Source organism: Sitophilus oryzae, unplaced genomic scaffold (genome assembly GCF_002938485.1).
Source record: "Sitophilus oryzae breed Bouriz unplaced genomic scaffold, Soryzae_2.0 scaffold_1111_pilon_pilon, whole genome shotgun sequence".
NCBI classification, from domain to species: domain Eukaryota; kingdom Metazoa; phylum Arthropoda; class Insecta; order Coleoptera; family Curculionidae; genus Sitophilus; species Sitophilus oryzae.
In genome coordinates, this window is record NW_022145740.1 from 2,306,688 (window position 1) to 2,324,883 (window position 18,196).

Genomic DNA, 18,196 nt, shown 5'->3' on the forward strand with positions numbered 1-18,196 from the left:
AACCATAGAGTAAAGCCGTAACTATGGATTAATAAATTATACCGTGGAAAAATTTGTGGTGAATTTTAAAAAGCTTTCGAAAAATATACAGGGAAATTTAAAAGAAAATACACGATTTTCAACATCTTTTTTTACCGAAAAAAACCTCATAGACGTGTTCCTGGGGTTGAAATATACCACCCCTGAAAATATTTGCACTTATTAAAGACTCACCCTGTATATTATGATCTAGGCTTTCAATAGAAGACTTTTTGAAGAATTTTAGTAGAAACCCCTTTTTTAACGTGACGAAAAAAAAATTATGATTAATTGTATGCTGGGACTTATCGATAGAATGAATTTCGCAATGTATATGCTTATGAATATACAGTCCCAGAAATAAGTACAAGTATTTTAAGGGGTGGTAGATCTCGATAAAAGAAACATATTAAGTCCAAAATAACGGAGTTATTTTACCTTGAAAATTTCCAAAAAAAAAAAAATTTTTCCTAAAATTTTGAGAACCACTGGATCTTTTTTGGATTTTCTTTCTTGTAAATTTAATCTAATATCTATGTTGCCATATTATTAAGAAATTATGTTATTTTAACTAAAAACTAAAACGATTTCCAAAAAAATCGAATTTTCAATTTTTTTTTTCGCAAAAAAAACTCATAGGCGTGTTTCTGGGGTTGAACTATACTAGCAGTTAAAAGACTTGCACTTATTTCTGGGACACCCTGTATAACTAAAATCTTATTTTCCAATGAAGCTATCTTTAAAAGTAATGAATTTGTAAATAAATCTAATATTAATATTCATAATGAAGAAAATAGGCCTTCAAATACGAAGTTTTGGCAAAAACTTGAATTTTTGATACAAGTTACTTTGAACGATTTAAAAACGAATTGTGAAATATTTTTATAAATTCACTTCCGAGAGGGGTGAAATAAATAACATTATTTTTTTGAAATTTCGAAACGGAGAAACGATTTTTACTCAAATCAAAATTAACCGAGATAGGGTAGCTAGAAGCTAGAGAACAGCTTTTATTGAAACATTTTTTTCAAAGTCCTTACCGTCTCCGAAATTTGGAAAAAATGCGTTATTGATATATTTCAGCCCTTCTCGGGGTGAACTTAAAAATATCTTAATTGAAATTTATAATTTTACAAGCAAATTGAATAAAAATGTTAAATATATTAATTTTTCAACTTATAATTTTTAAATTGTTATTTAAAAAATACAACTTTGATATTTTTTATTTATTTGGGAGACTCTGTACCTTTTGAAAATAATTTTAAATTGTAGCGTTAGTTGTCCTCCAACGACCTCATCACTTACAATTACTAAAAATCCAATCATTTGTCTACAATAATCTGTGTGGGATGAGGTGAATAACCCTGTATAGTATTCCATTTAAAAATATTCAACTGTAGTTTGAAAATATGTTTGAATCACCCTGTATGTTGACAAAAATATTTTCAAAATGTGCGTTACCATTGCCCCCATATTGTGTAAAATATTGAAATGAAAATCACAAACCTAATATAGAGCTTTTTCGGATGCCTGGACCACCCTGTATAGTGTGTCTCATTTTTGTTGCAATTGAAGGTTATCTCGCTTATTGGTAAAGATAGAACCAAAAAAAAAAGATTCTACCTTACAGTACCGGTACAAAAATCGGTCTTCTGGTACCGGTTTTCTAAAAGGCGATACCGGTATCGGAATATTTAAAAAGCACCGGTCCTGATACCGGTATACCGGAGGACGGAACATGCCTACTCGAACCACCGGCTAACTGACTAACTCTGACTACGTCTAATCTGTCAAATGACTAACTAGTCCAGGACACTTATTTTCAATTATATGGTGCTCGTGGAACAAAATGCCCTAAAGCTGTTTTTATAGTTAGTCATTGTGGTCCAGATTAGCATCATTAACACAGCCACCCCAAAACCACACCTAAAAGTACACTTTTTTAGTTTTTGCTAAATATTTCTGATACGGTCAACTTTATTAAAAAATTATGTATAGTAAGTGTATCAAATGATGAAACCAGTGGCGTACATCGAGCGCTAGTAGCTATATAGTTATTAAATTTATTACGTTGGTCAAATTCATCGTTTATGAACAAAATAATTAACTAAATATATTTTTAAAATAATAATAAATCATAAAATATTTAATCTAGAAGAAAAATATATGGGCCAGTGGCGAACAACAAGTATTATATAGGTATGTATTAATTCTAAAGGATTAGGGCTATTTTAGGACAACATAAATATCCGTGCTAACCACCCCCAAAAGTACATTTTTTTAGTTATTGTTAAATATCTCCAGTATGGTTACCTTGTGTAAAAAAATGCTAGATATAAAATGAAAGCCAATAAAATTACCTATAAAATTATATATCATATTATTTTTTTATAAATCCAGTGGCTCGCATCAAGGTTTCAAAATTAAAAAAAATGTCCCATAAAAATTATTTCATTACCTATCATTCAATTATCTTCTATAGAATTAGGAACAAAAATATATAGTTGTCTTTGATGGGCATGAGAAAGATCTTTCCACCAAAATTCAACAACAGCTACGTCGGTATGAAAAATGCATAGTTTGAGGGTTGAGGGTATACCTCCAAATTCAGGAGTGACTTGGGAACAATTTGGTACCTACTTCCTCCTTCTTGGGGATGGAGAAAACTGGATGATATAATTTTGTCAACCACAACTAACAAGCCACAGTTGTACCGAAATTTATTCTAAATCTAATGTTTTGCAACTGCAAGACAAATTGCGGCAAACTCTGTTTGTGAACTACTTCTCTTTAATTTAAAGCAGGTCTCTTTGAGAAGTATGGATGCCTTCTTTAAATTTAAAACTTTGTAGTTGTAGGAAATCTGGACTGAACTGCTCAAACCTGTGTGGATAATATCAAGGACAGTCATGCAGTAATATGTTTCAACATATGCAGCTGGAAGAAAACGATTTAGAAGATTTAATATAGCAATTTAAGTGTAAGTTCATATGTGTTATATTTTATTCCACGAGGCACCGTAATAGTCCTGGACTATAACTGTTTATTGACTGTTCCCGCTGTCTTCAGCATTTTCTTCAGCAGAGATTTTGTATTTCCATCGCCGATGTTTACAACGCACATCACCTTCAATCATCGCGTTACATCGACCTGATTTTAATTGTTTTAATTAATAATGTCTTTATGTTATTAGAGCATGTCTAGGTCGACGTATACGTGAACGATTCCCTATGGGTTTACATCAAATTGGCTTACTGAAATATGATTTTTTTCCAAATTGATATAAACCCAAATTGGCCTATATTTAAGTCTTGACAATACGAACGAGCGAATAAGAACACCCATCGTCTCCGAGTGTTAAAAGAGAGAGTTTTTTTCCGGCGGAATGAAAGCTACGCTTTAGTACCGACCTTAGCCCGTCCCTGTTACATATCTACGAACAGGTGAACCGACATCGAACAGGTAATCAGCATCGGTTGGTACTATCCTAGGACCAGCGAAAGCTGAAGAAGGGGTAAATAATCCGCGTGCGAGCCATGCCAATGCCTTCTTCGGTGCTGGCCAGTCGAATCACCGTTGGTCGCGGCATCGCTACTAAAATCTCGGTTTGAAAACAGTAATTTTTCACTGGTTCACTGCTCTATTACAGTAACAAAACTTTGTGAATATTTCCCTTGTCTGAATGAGTTTAAACGGACTAAAAAACGCTTTATCGATAAAACACTTTCATCAGAGGAATTAGTTGTTTAGTCGAAGACTACAGTGTGTGATTTTAAACTGGTTTTCGTTATAGAATTTAAGGATATGCTATTTTTCATATTAATGTTTGCTATTTAAGAGGGTAAGTTTTGCTAATCCAATAACAGGTTTTATGCCTTTTTTGTCTTTCATTTAAAAATATGTAATATGGATTAAGTCTGATATTCAAATTTGTGTTTGCTACCTTTGTTGCTACCTATCACCCATTTAGAACCTAAACAATTGTAATTTTGCGATTGGTATTGACTTACACACAATACTGTTCAGCTTTGTTACTGTTAAAGCTTTGAGTAAGACGCTTATATATAAATTTTAACGATATAAAATATAATTCATATAACATACATTTGATCGAAAATTGTTAATAGTTTATTAGTTATGTCGAGGTTATTGCTGTATATCGGCTGTTCCTCTATTAGAACTAGTTATGAAAAACGCTTTTATTTAAGTAATATCACAGATAGTGGTAATATGATTATCGGAAGTTGTGTCTTTTAAATTAAAAACTTAAGTAAGTCAAAGAAATCATACTCTATGTGCTACCGGTATATGTTTTATAAAAAGCAATTAACAGTTTATTGTGTGTTTTCTTTATGGTTTGCTTCACGCAATTTATTCGAATTACAGTGATTTTTAGACCATCTACATATAGAATACAACAGTTTGCTTGAATGTAATGTTAATTATTTTATAATTATTATAAACAGATATGCCTAACAGTATGCTCGGACAAGTTCCGGAAATACATTCGTATTTCCGGAACCTGTTAGAACACTGTTTGTAACAAAATAAATTGACATAAATTAGAGTAAAATAGGGTAAATACATTCTGTGTATATTTTTATTGTTTGTGATATACAGGGTGTTCTTTAATGACATGTTAATATTTAAGTTGACGATGCCTTAAAGCGAAACATTAAAATTAAGGTAAAATTAGGTAACATTTTCTAAAATAGTACTTTTTTCATAATTACTCTGTTATTATTACAGATATTTTCATGACACTTGATACACGTCTTCTGTGTATCAAAGTGCCTTTTTTGATGTACAAACAATATTATTTATTTCAACCAGTGGCGTCCATACGGGATTTATATTGAATATTTTAGTAGAAAAAAAAGGTACACCACTGGCTTCTATTAAAATAAAAATTATTTTCAAAATCTTGATTTTTTTCATCTGACCAATGATCAGTAGTCTTTGCTTAAAAAAAACGCGTCGATTGTTGTTTGGAAATCGTTTCTGCATCGGCTGGATGGAAATTAAGAGATACAAGAAATTTTTTTGTACATCAAAAACATTTTATGTACAGAAGAAGGCGTATATCAAATTTGGTAAAGATATCTCTAATAACATCAGAGTTAATATGAAAGAATTTTTTTAGAAAAATTTAACACTCTGTATCTCAAAGGTTAAAATGTATCGCATACATTCATATGAAGTTTTTTTCTTAGAACAGGCTTAAGAATCGCCCTCTTAAATATTAACATGTCATTAAGTCATTAACGAACACCCTGTATATACTTTGGTATATCAATTTCCTCTTTATCCTAGTCCTATTTTCAACGACAGTTGTGAGTCGCTAAAAGCTCATTATTAGATAAACTAGAGACAATCTAATTTAGATTGCTCTTTGTAAGATTTTATCCTTTTTTCGAAAGAGCTTAACACACGGAGATTACTTATTTGAGATTTTTACGCCATCATATTTTCGTCAAATCATCCAGTGTAATAACACCGTATGATCGAAAAAAATGGCGTCCAGTTGGCTTGGAAATGACGATCGATGACATTTCGATTATAATTTTTAATATTATTTATTTAATATAAAATGACAGCGATCTCCATTTCATAGCCATCGCTGACGCCGTTTTTATTCGATCATACGGTACTTGTTAACATATTTTCATCCACTTCTCTGTTTTACATCGCGCGCTGAAACTATTCCAAGCGCGGTTTTAGGCGAGGGGTAATTATACATAGAGGTGGTAGGATATGTTTCGTTCGAGAAGACATGCAAAAGAAACTACTCAAAACAATTATCGCATATTTGAATAAAAGTAATTATTACACATTTCTAAATGAAGCATGAATTTTTCTGCATTACTTTTGTGAGTTTTTTTTAAGATAATTAGGGTACGCACTGGCATGTGATTTTTAGTCGGCCGACTATTTAGTTGCAAAAGTGAAAACAATACATTCTTATGGAGCCGATCGGTACAATATTTGATTACATTGCTATGCGTTGACAGGCAAATTTTAATCTGCCGATTATTTAGTTGCATATTTGTAACTGATATATATCCTCAAGGATCCGCACTCACATGCAATCAAATAGTCGGATGATCGACTTCATAAGTATGTACTGTTTTCACTTTTGCAACTAAATAGTCGGCTGACTAAAAATTACAGGTCAGTGCACAGGCTTATTTTATCAAATTTCTCTTCACAGTATCAATACTATTTAAAATCGTAAGTCAGGGAATTCAAATTGTCTTGTTTTTCAAATTAACATTTTTTTTTGAAAATATGCGATAATTGTTTTGAGTAGTTTACTATAATGATAAATAATGGTTAAGAGTTTAATATTTACAATAAGTTTAATACAAATTAAAATTTAAAACTGCCAATGTATAATGTATAGGATGGGGATGGGATCTCCGCGACCTTACAAATCTACTGTGTCCCTCTTTCTTGAATTATAACTCATTATACAGTTTCAGAGCTTTGACAAAAAAGCCAGTAATTGAGACGATTTTACAAAGGTTAGTACTCCATTTCCGATGTCTTACTATAGTTTATGGCACAAATGTTACACTCTTAGCGCAGTCAGTGATGGGGTATTTCCCCATTTTCCCTACGGAATCTACATTTGCTTTTTTTTTGCAGTACAAGATACTGTCCTGTTAAAAACTCCATGACAATCTGAAGATTGTTCTTACTCAAATCAAGGAAAATCTTTGATTTTTTCTCAATCGTAAGTTCTGAGAAATTTTTTCGAGGATCTTACCTTGGAGGATTCCCATTCCAGGTTACGGATGGAGTTTTCCATGTTCTTGAGTTCCGCTATAAGTTGATTTCTACTTGGTGCACGTCTAGATAGTGGAATGTTTGGTCCTTTTCTAGATCTTTTGCTTTTCCATTGCTGGCAGAGTAGGAGGACTTTATTTTCTTTACCTAATTCAGGTGCGTTGGTTTAGTTTCTCTAGGCAAGGCACGCCTTGGTTCAGCTTCTCTAGGCATTCTTTGACCAACTTCGAACTGATGGTTACTGAGTTGATCGCAATTAATGCTGCTTGACTGTATATTATAAGATAATAATATAATAATAATATAATAATATATTATAAGATAATAAGCAAGAAATAGTGGTAAGATGAATATTTCTTATTTCCGATAGTTCCTATCAAGATTAGTTTTACATATCTTTTGATAGTGTAGATTTCTGCCTGAAGGATGCTGGGTAGATGCCCATTGGTTCGGAGAATTTAGTTTTCGGTCCAAAGACTCCTATTGCCCCCTCCCTGGTTTGGTTTTGGAAGCATCAGTATACAACACACACACACACACACACACACACACGTTATTGTATGGTATTTTACTTGCTGAGGAAACGTTTCTCTCTTCCAATCCTTTTTATTGCACAATACTACAGTGAAGTGTGTCTCAAAGTTGTACATTCTTGGGCTGTCATCCACTGCGAGTTGGAGGAGTGGAATTTTCTTTTTGAGGGTGTTTAAGCCCCTGAGCTGACAGTTCTTCCAGTACGATTTCCGTCAACGACCAAATTTTTGTCAGTTACCAACGACGACCAAAAAGTAAAGAGGCAACGAAGTAACGAAATTTTTGAATGTCCGGAGCGCGGAAGAGAGATAACATTACGTATCGGACTTTTCAGTCACACAAAAGCTCATGAAAGAAAACGCCCTGCCTAACCATCTTCTGATACGTGTCAAATACTCGTCAGTGAGTAATGGCTAAGTAAGTAAAAACTGAATATACAACAATTTACAATACTGAATATACAACAATATAGAAACAATATAACCAGGATAATAGTCTAAAAACAGTCTGTCCTGGAGTCCTGGTAAAAACAGTACGTTTGGTCACCATAACCTACACTTATCGCTTTGGATGATTCCTCCAAGAAGATCATTAAAGTGACCAATGTAAATGAGAATTATAAAACTACTGCAGTTAAATATAGTAGGTATTTAAAATATCAAAAATGTATGTAGATTAGCGACAATCTCAATATTCGATATCCAAACAGATCTCAGTCGATTACTGTCATACACCTTTGACCACTTTCTAACGGCACAACGACCTTAACAGGGTCTTTTTCGGAATGTATTGAATGTAGCCTGGAGTTGACCGTAGCGGCATACCGACTCCTATTAAAAATCTAATGGAGATATTAACTGTTGGCACGCAATCCAACGAAAAGGTGCTACTTGGTGCTTTGAACTTGTTGGCGATTTTGCTGATGCTTAGAAAAGATAATAATTCTTTAATTGTTGCATAGAACATAGTTTTCTTGTTATCTAAAAAATATATGTTAGATAGTTTTTCTTCGATATATACCATGGGTCTCAGAAGTGGCTCACTCCTATAACGTTTTTAATTTTCAAATAAAAAATCGAGGCTTGGTATGTTAGTATATTATGACATAAATTAGGATATATTGACAATATTTAATTATTGTTTTCGGTCACTTCTTGTATCACCGGAAATGACTACAACTTTTGATTTTTAAATGGTACCCTCGGCATTTTGTTATTTTATTCGATAGAAAATGACACTTTGAATTGACATATCATATGTCAACTTTCGACACTTTCGAATATGGTTTATTTGAAATTGCAACATACGGTTCATAACGACAATTTGACTCGAAATACCAAGTGTGTGGTACCATATTATTCGTAAAAAAATGCTTTTTCTAAATATGCTAATACCCACCCTCATTCCATTTGAAAAATTGAGATATGATTAAAAATACTATTTTGAGCATCTTTTAAGCGGGCAGGATAAGACACTAAAAAAATTAGACGATCAAATCTGTTTTTTCAAGGCTTCTTGACTAAAAATTAGTGTTTTTAACACAGCCACAGATTTAAATTTAAAATACAATTTTGTTTTAAGCGAAAATGTCATAAGTTGACATATGATATGTCATTCTATTCAGAGTGCCATTTTCTATAGAACAAAGTAAAACAATACCGAGGATGCCATTTAAAAATCAAAAGATGTAGTCATTTCCGGTGAAACAGGAAGTGACCGAAAACAATTGAATACGTCAATCAATACTAATTTATGTCATATAGTAACAGGCCAAAATTCGTTTTTTTATCTAAAAAAATAAAAAAGTTATAGGGCCAAGCCATTTTTTAGACGCACCCGGTATATATGAATTTTGTACAAAATATATTCACATTTTTGTGGGCTTTTATCCTATGGCTTATATGTCATGCGTTGTCTGTCGTTCCGTCATCCGTCATCCATTAACTTATCTATTTTTTATTTATTTAGCGATACGTATTCAAAAATTAAATTAGATTAAAAATACCTTTAGATTAAATCAATTTTACTTCACGCCTCGTTTTGATTAGTCTCATTATTATGGAAAACTAATTTAAATATTAAAAAAAATCTACTTTTTTGTTTATTTTGATACTATTTTGAACAGTTGGTACACATTTCAATTTTTTCATATCAGAATATCTAACCAATTCAATAATTTAGGTACGCTTTGTATTATATGTAGACCAATTATCACGTTTAGCTATTTTGTGTGGATTTTGCCAAATCATGAAACTAGTTCTGAAGAATGTTACGATGAAAATTACTTTTAAAACAATGAACAGGTAGAACAAATAAAAGTCTTATTGCGACATCAACGACGATTTCATTAAAGAAATACCTATAAAAAGAATCAAGTCAAAATTTCAACCGTTGGGTAAATAATGTTTCAGTTTTTGTTCTAATTCACATTCAATTTCTCTATTACAACATTTCTCAGTGGCTGCGGGCACTATTTAAGAAAATATTTTGGATTAAAGATTAGGTAAATCAATTTTTATATCCTAAAGAATTATTAAATTTATTATTAAAAAGGCGGACGATAATTCTACGAAAATAAGTGTACATAGAGTCGTCATTCATCATCATTTATCAGCTTATTCAACCATTTCCAATTATGGTGTGGCCTCCCTCACACATTTAGAAACTTTATTTGTTGTCTATTGTTGGCTATGCGGGCCCAAGTTATCCCTGCTAATTTCCTAATATCATGGTCCCATCTCAGGTTTGATCTTCCTTGTAGATCTTTCTTCTAGGTATCTTAATTCTTCGTGGGTATCATGCTGTAATTTTTGTGGTCCATCTGTTGTCCTTCTTGCCAGGTGTCCTGCTCATTGCCACTTGAGGGATTTTATTTCGTGGATGATATCTATTACCTAGGTTTTTGTCGTATCCACTCCATTCTTTTACGGCCTTTCTTAGTTATTCCCAGCATATTTCTACACATCACTGGTAATACACATTGAACGAATGTTTTCTTTCTTAAAAACTCTGAGGTTGTTTTATATATCATTACTCTTGCTTTCGCTTCTTTGTATATATTGGCGAGAGTTTCTATGTAAGGCCAAATACCTTGTTTCGCTAGGGCTTCTATTATTGCCTTAGGATATATCGAGACGAAAGCCTTCCCAAAGTCTATAAAGACTATGACTAGTGAAAGTTCGTATTATTTTGTTCGGCCGAGTTTCTCTTAGTGTATCCTATATGATCAATCGTACTGAAGCCGCTTTTAAAGTCTGCTTGTTCTCGTGGTTTTGCAGCGTCTAGCGTGTTTTGTTTTCTGTTTATTATTTTTGTGAATATCTTGTACGTTACGGGTAGTAGTCTTATTGGTCTATAGTTTCTGATGTCTTCTCTGCTGCCTTTCTTATGAATTAGAATTATGTTGGCGCTATTCGTCTTGCGGTATATGTTTTCTCCTTAGACAGCTGGTGTATATATTTGCTAAGATTTTCCAAGTTCTCCTATATGTATATATCTCCTATAACCGGCGCATGCGAATTTACAGCGTACTATGAATTTCAGCTGTTATTCCGCCATTCTCTGCTGCTTTTCAATTTTTCATATCTTGAGGATCCTTTTCTACTTCTCAGTGGAGAACTTCTAGGGCGTCATCTTGTTGTAGGAGCAGTCTTTCTTTTTGATGTATGATTTCTGGGGTTGTACATAGGTCGCTGTAGAATTTTGTTACCAGACTTATTAACTGCCCGTCAAATTAAATACCACAGCGATTTTTTTACTCATTTTCAACGAGTTGTAACTTTGAAAAAAATGGACCGATTTTGTTGATTTTTTAGCATATTAAAGATCGTTTTTCGTAGATTGATCTGATTTTTCTACATTTTGTATGAGATTTAGTTTTCTATGATATACAGGGTGTGAAAAAAAGGAATGTAATTTTTGTAATTTTTGTGTTGCTGCCATTTTGCCAAAAAAAACAATTTAACTAGAATTATAAATTCTGGGTATAAACTAATATCTCGGGACGTATTTGAAATTTTTACGATAACTCATCTGGAATAAAAGATAATCAATTTTTACTCTAACTTGTATTTTTTCTACCTCTCTTAAGGGACATGCTAACAAAACTGAAATTAACTTTAAACTTGTAGGATATTCGTTACTTTTACAATGTGAAATTAAAAAAAATAATTTAACTAACGCAGTTTAATACAGGATCTCTTAAAAATACGACCAGCAAAAAAGTAAAATAATTATTTTAATATTCTGAACTTAACAGCCCATAAGGTTAAAGAAATAATTTTACTTTTTCGCTGGTCATATTTTTAAGAGATCCTGTATTAAACTGCTTATGACTTTTTTTTATGACATTTTTTTTTAATTTCACATTGTAAAAGTAACGAATATCCTACAATTTTAAAGTTAATTTCAGTTTTGTTAGCATATCTTTTAAGAAAGGTAGCAAAATACAAGTTAGAGTAAAAATTGATTATCTTTTATTCCAGATGAGTTATCATAAAAATTCCAAATACGTCTCGAGATATTAGTCTTAGCTATACCCAGAACTTATAATTCTAGTTAATTCTTTTTTTTTGCAAAATGGCAGCAACACAAAAATTACAAAAATTACATTCCTTTTTTTCACAGCCTGTATATCATAGAAAACTAAATCTCATACAAAATTTAGAAAAATCAGATGAATCTACGAAAAAGCGATCTTTAATATGCTAAAAAATCAACAATATCGGTCCATTTTTTTCAAAGTTACAGCTCCTTGAAAATGAGTAAAAAAATCGCTGTGGTATTTAATTTGACGGGCAGTTTATTTCGTTTTTGTCTGTTATTCTGATGTTGTTGTGTGCGATTAGTTGCTTCTTTCTGATCATAAGGGATTTCTTAGCGTTCTTAGATCTTTTTCTTTGTTCGATTGCAGTTTGTACCTACAAGTTTTTCATTGTAGTTTTTGTTGTCTTTTACAATCTTCTTTCTTATTGTCTTATATAATTCTGGGTATTCTATTCTGTTTATGCTGCTCTCGATTTTTATTTCTCTTCTTTTTTTGAGAAGCACTTTCGTCTCATCTACTACATCCTGCCACTATATCTTTTATGTAACACGAACTTTGAGGCGCTGGATATGGGACTCTCATCACTCTAGTAATAAGATTCATAAATATGACAGACTGGATTAGCCGATATTAATCACGTTAATTTAATCGAATATTAATAACATATATAATAAAATCTATTAATAGATTAGAATATTACAGTTGAGGGTTGGAACCTTTGGTGTTAATAATAATAGCTCCCGTATATAGCGTTTAACGCCTTGGGAGTAGCAAGGTACAGCTTGCTATACTAGAGCCGTTCGGTATACAAGGAAGGTAATGTGGCTAGCACTACGCACTACGTTGCAACCGCCTATTATTACCTCCGGATTGTGAATCCCAAGTACTCATTTAAGGCTGAGTCGACCTAGGTATCCAAACTATTTTTATTTTAATAAAAATAGTCGGCTGATGAAATGCCGGGTGTGGGAATCGAACCCACACCTTGAGATTGGTAGACGAGAGCCTGTACCTCTACGCCACCGGGCACCTCGTTTGGTTTGGTTTGGTGTTACATAGCAAAATAAAAGCACTAAATCACCACAATACACCAAAACACGCGTCCAGTGTAAAAGTAAAAGTGTTTTGGTGTATTGTGGTGATTTAGTGTTTTTATTTTGCAGATTTCTGCAAAGTGCTAGCGTAGTGTTAGTTCTAGCGTAGTGCTAGCCACATTACCTTCCTTGTATACCGAACGGCTCTAGTATAGCAAGCTGTACCTTGCTACTCCCAAGGCGTTAAACGCTCTATACGGGAGCTATTATTATTATTTTGCAGATTATAATATGTAAGGGATTTTTCGCAAACAAAAACTGCTCGATTTCAGTCACTAAATTGGTATAGAAAATTTTAATGCACGTCAGATCTCTACTACTCCAGGGAACTCCATCTTTTGTTTTTATTCATATCACGTTATTTGATCCAAATTATCGAGGATAAAGTAAATGCCCATTTTATCCAAAGAAATAAATGAAAAAAAATCAAATAAGAAGCTTTTTCTCTTAGAGATTCTTCATCAGGTTATTTTACAACAGTGGTAATGTAGTATTTCCCAGTAATTAAAAAAATGCCTTTTTTGTCAATACTGTATAATAAAACCAAACAAAATGAATTGGTCCTTGAAGTGAGACTGCGGTGGTGAACTGAAGAGGAGACTCCTTTGTAGCTACTCGGATGGCGGGTGTGGCCCCATCCGTAGGCCAATTAAAAGGTAGAGAGTATAGGTTCAGAGCAGATGGCTCAATAGGTGGTCGCCGGACCCCCTCGAATCTTTTAAATACGTCTCTTTCATGTGTCGGCTAATTTAGCTTGTTTATTATATATATCTGCGAGTCTAAGCATTCCACATTGGACGCGATCAATAGAACGTTCTTCTTTTCGCAACGGACCAAAAACTTTTGCTGCAAATTCCTCGCTTAACGGCCACAATATCTTATGCAGTGTAATCGTACAACTTCTACTTCTTCAGAAAGTAATAACATATTTAAGTTATGTACTCTATGTTTAAAATTATTAATCATATATTAAACATGTATACATATACATAAAAATAATGCTTAGTTTCGGAGATACATCTTTTATTTCGATATTTTCCCAATAATTTATGAAATAACGTCAATATTTGGATGAAAATTGGTGTTTTGACATGAAAAATTTCTTTTGATGTCAACATGACTCCCATTTGTAGAGGGCGTCACCTCCATGTGTTTTAACTGTTTTGAAGAGTAATAACTTTTCGTCCGTACCTGTATAAAAGTACTGATTAAAAAAATATACATTTCAGTGACTTTTTACGTAAAAAATGTCTCTTGATAAAAATCGGTACGAGTAACCGTTCTCAAGATATTTAGAATGGAAATAGTCAATACATGTCATTATTGACAAAAAATAAACACGTTGAGTCGTGAGTTTTATTTGACTGAAATATTAAATTCGGGAAATTTTATTTTTTTTATATTAATCATAAATTTTTCTGCGAAAAAATGATAATACAGTTTCTATTGAACTTTTGACACAAAAACATTTCAAACTTATGATTTCAGTCTAATAACTATTTAGTCAACATGTTTAATTTATTTTAATGATGACAGGTATTGATAATTTCGATTCCAAATATCTCGAGAACTATTAATCAAATTATATATTAATATCGTTTATATCGCCATATTGACATCAAAATTAAATTTAATATGCCAAAAAACTCCCAAACACGAATTTTCATCCAAATATTTACTTTACTTCATAAATTATTTGGAACTAACCGAAACTAACCATTTTAGACGATATACATTTATACGAACTTTTTACTTATTTTTATCTGCAAAATATGCTGCCAAAGTTTCCGGAATACAGTTAGGATCACCTTGTATATTGTAATAAGTATAGTTTATGGCCTTCATGTCTTTCATAGATTCCAGATTTATATGAATTGTAAGGAATATTTCCGACAAATACTAATACTGTTTTCTCTATGAATTTTTAAGAATTTATTAAGATCATTAATTAAAACAACATTAAAATTTAAAGATAAAGTTGGTAGAAGGCCACTTCACTAGTGAGCAAGTGTAGCTTGTCAACATCCTTAGCAACTTGTTGATCAACGAACATATTATATTACTTTAAATGTGATAGACAAGACAATGATTCGGTATCGAAACTAAAAGAACTTCGGACTTCCATTATCTTATATGTAATGATATATAATATAATATAGAAAATCTAGGAACTAGTGGGGCGGATACAGGAATTTATTTTAGGGGGGGGGGAAATAAAAAGTAATGTAGAATATGCTTTTTAGGGCGTCATTTTTAACCAAAAAGCCTAATATTTAACACAATTTACAGATTTTAGGGGGGGCCCGGGCCCCACGGGCCCTCCCTCGGTATCCGCCACTGGGGTTGCAGTCGGAAGGGTTTGACAAAGAATTAATACACTTTGTTAATTGTCAAGCTTTCGGAATTTATTCATTCCTTCCTCAGGACACTAAAATGGAAATACATGTTAAACAATTATTGCTCTAAAAGTTAAGAAGAAGGAATGAATAAATTCCGAAAGCTTGACAATTAACAAAGTGTATTAATTCTTTGTCAAACCCTTCCGACTGCAACCCCACTAGCTCCTAGATTTTCTTTCTCACTAGTCAGTCGAGACTACTTTCTGCTTAATATAATATATCTATTTATTTTGCTTACACAACGTTTCGGTCAGAAGTATCCATAGACTTAAAGTCTATGGAAGTATCACTGATCGTTATCAAGTGTGAACTAATCTAAATCCTAAAACTACTGAGCTTATATACTAGGACCAAGCATTAATTGCTAAAGATTTTATTATTGTTAGATACGAATAAGGCCTCTTTAAATTTGCACTTTTTCCAATGGGGTTCTTTGATGATAACCAGGGCTTCCGACCATTTTATGTTGTGGTGCTTGGATTACACATGTTCTGAAATGTCCGATTTCATTGTTTCACCTCTTTGTGTATGCTTTTTATGCTCGTTAAGTTGTATATGTAGAGGACGTTTTGTCTCTCCAATATACGACTCACCGCACTCGCAAGGTACCTTGTAGATGCACTCTTTTTCTTGTTTTGATGCTTCCGGTTCTGTTTTTGTTAGGATACTTTTCAGAGTGTCCTAGACTTAGAAATAGTTTTAATTTTATACTGCTTGGCTATTCGTGTGATCTTCTCCGATGTTCCTTTCACATATGGAATCGTCAAGAGAGAGCATCCTCCTCAGAGTGGCGCACCAATGAGTCTTCCAATTGGATATAATATTTATTATTTATGCTCAAAATGATGGTTTACCTCCATAGGTAAGTCATCATTTTTTTCAGAGAGCGAGGAACCCAAGTCTCTGAAGTTCCGTGCTCTCTCCAGTGAAACAGAATATACAGGGTGGCCCATCGAAAACGTTCCGCAAGGCATAACAGCCAGGGCAATTTTTTTTTCAGAAAATTCAAAAACACGTCAATTTTGTTTATGAGGGGGACAACTTTTGCCCCAAAAATTATTGCAAAATCATCAACCCTCTAAGCGGGGGTGTCATCCCCCCATTTTTTTCAAATGGGAAGGGGGGTCAAGGGGTACCGCAATGAAAAGGGTTTTCTATTCTCTATACTTTCCTGCTTCGTTTTTGAAGATCGGTCGAATCGTTGAGAAAATATGAAGGATTGAAATTTGAAAAGTTTTTTAAATATTTATCAGAGTAAATGATAAGGATAAATTCCTTCGACCAATTTGCTGTTTTTTCTTATTATTTCTAGATGTTTGCAATCGGGTTGCGCAATCCAATGAACGCCATCCTGACAAACACCTTTATGGCATAATTGTTCGCCAGTTAGTAGCAAAATTTCGCGAAACTGGTTCCGTTATGAATAAAAAGAGGCAGAGGGAAAATCCTGTAGTAAATGAAGCTATGGAGGTATTCGTATTGGGCCAAGTTGCCATGGACAGTATTCTGAGTACAAGAAAATTAGCCAATGAGACCGGCGGGAATCGTACAAGTTTCCAAATGATATTAAAAAAACACAAATTCCACCCGTACAAAATTCAGTTGATACAAGAACTTAACGAAGACGATTTTGATCGTTGCTTGCAATTTTGTGAAACTATGAGTGAACGAGTGGCGAATGATAATAATTTCCTATTTAATGTGTGTTTTTCGGATGAGTGTACTTTCTTTTTGAACGGTGTAGTTAATCGGCACAAATGTCGGTACTGGGCTGAGGACAACCCTAGGGTTTTTCACGAGGTGCACACACAAAACCCTTAGAAATTGAACGTGTGGGCTGGTATTTTTGGAAATTCTATATTGTAGGTCAGTTTAACGATATTGAGAAGAACTTCAACGCACAATTCACAGAACAGCTATCTAGCAACTACCGCACCTGATCGTTAAACGTTGTGGCAAGGGACACGTAATGGGGGATGCGTAAACATCTAGAAATAATAAGAAAAAACAGCAAATTGGTCGAATTTATCCTTAATTATCATTTACTCTGATAAATGCTTAAATAAACTTTTCAAATTTCAATCCTTCATATTTTCTCAATGACTCGACCGATTTTCAAAAACAAAGGGGGAAAATATAGAGAATAGAAAGCTCTTTTCATTGCGGCGCCACGTGACCCCCTTTCCATTTGAAAAAAGTTGGGGGATGACACCCCCGCTTATAGGGTTGAATATTTTGCAATCATTTTTGGGGCAAAAGTTGTGCCGCTCACAAACAAAATTGACGTGCTTTTGGATTTTTTGAAAAAATAAATACCCTGGCCGTTATGCCTTGCGGAACGTTTTCGATGGGCCACCCTGTATATACATATATGGAATGGTTCGAGACCAATGCCATTAGTACCGCAAAACCCAAAATCTGGCTTCGATATGTTGACGATACCTTTATAATCTGGAATGGAAGTTAGATTCCTTTCTCAATCATTTTAATACACGAAGTAACTCTATCAGATTCACGATTGAGAAAGAGAAAAACTTTTGTCTACCATTTATGAATGTTCTTGTCAGTAGAAGCGATAGATCCATTAGCAGTGCTGTTTATAGAAAACCCACACATACGGGACAATATTTAAATTCGCAGTCGAACCATTCTGAAGCTACCAAAAGAGCCATAATAATGTTTTACTAATTGCTGATTACTGATTGCTCGATGACATAATGTTTTATGCTATCGAGCAATCACTATATGCAGTGACCAAGAATCTCTGAATTCTGAATTAAGTAAAATTAAAATCGATTTGCTTCAGAATGGTTACT

At 33.2% G+C, this 18,196-nt stretch overlaps 1 protein-coding gene across 2 annotated transcripts in view; it reads left to right on the forward strand.

Annotated features, from left to right (window-relative positions):
- The first annotated feature begins 3,507 nt into the window (after positions 1-3,507).
- LOC115882066 overlaps positions 3,508-18,196 on the forward strand; it is a 146,699-nt gene continuing 132,010 nt past the window's right edge. Inside the window, exon 1 of one of the 2 annotated variants that reach the window (XM_030899893.1) lies at positions 3,508-3,859. The gene's annotated coding sequence lies outside the window, so the exon portion shown is untranslated. The remainder of the gene's footprint in view (positions 3,860-18,196) is intronic. The other variant, XM_030899900.1, reaches the window with a different exon arrangement.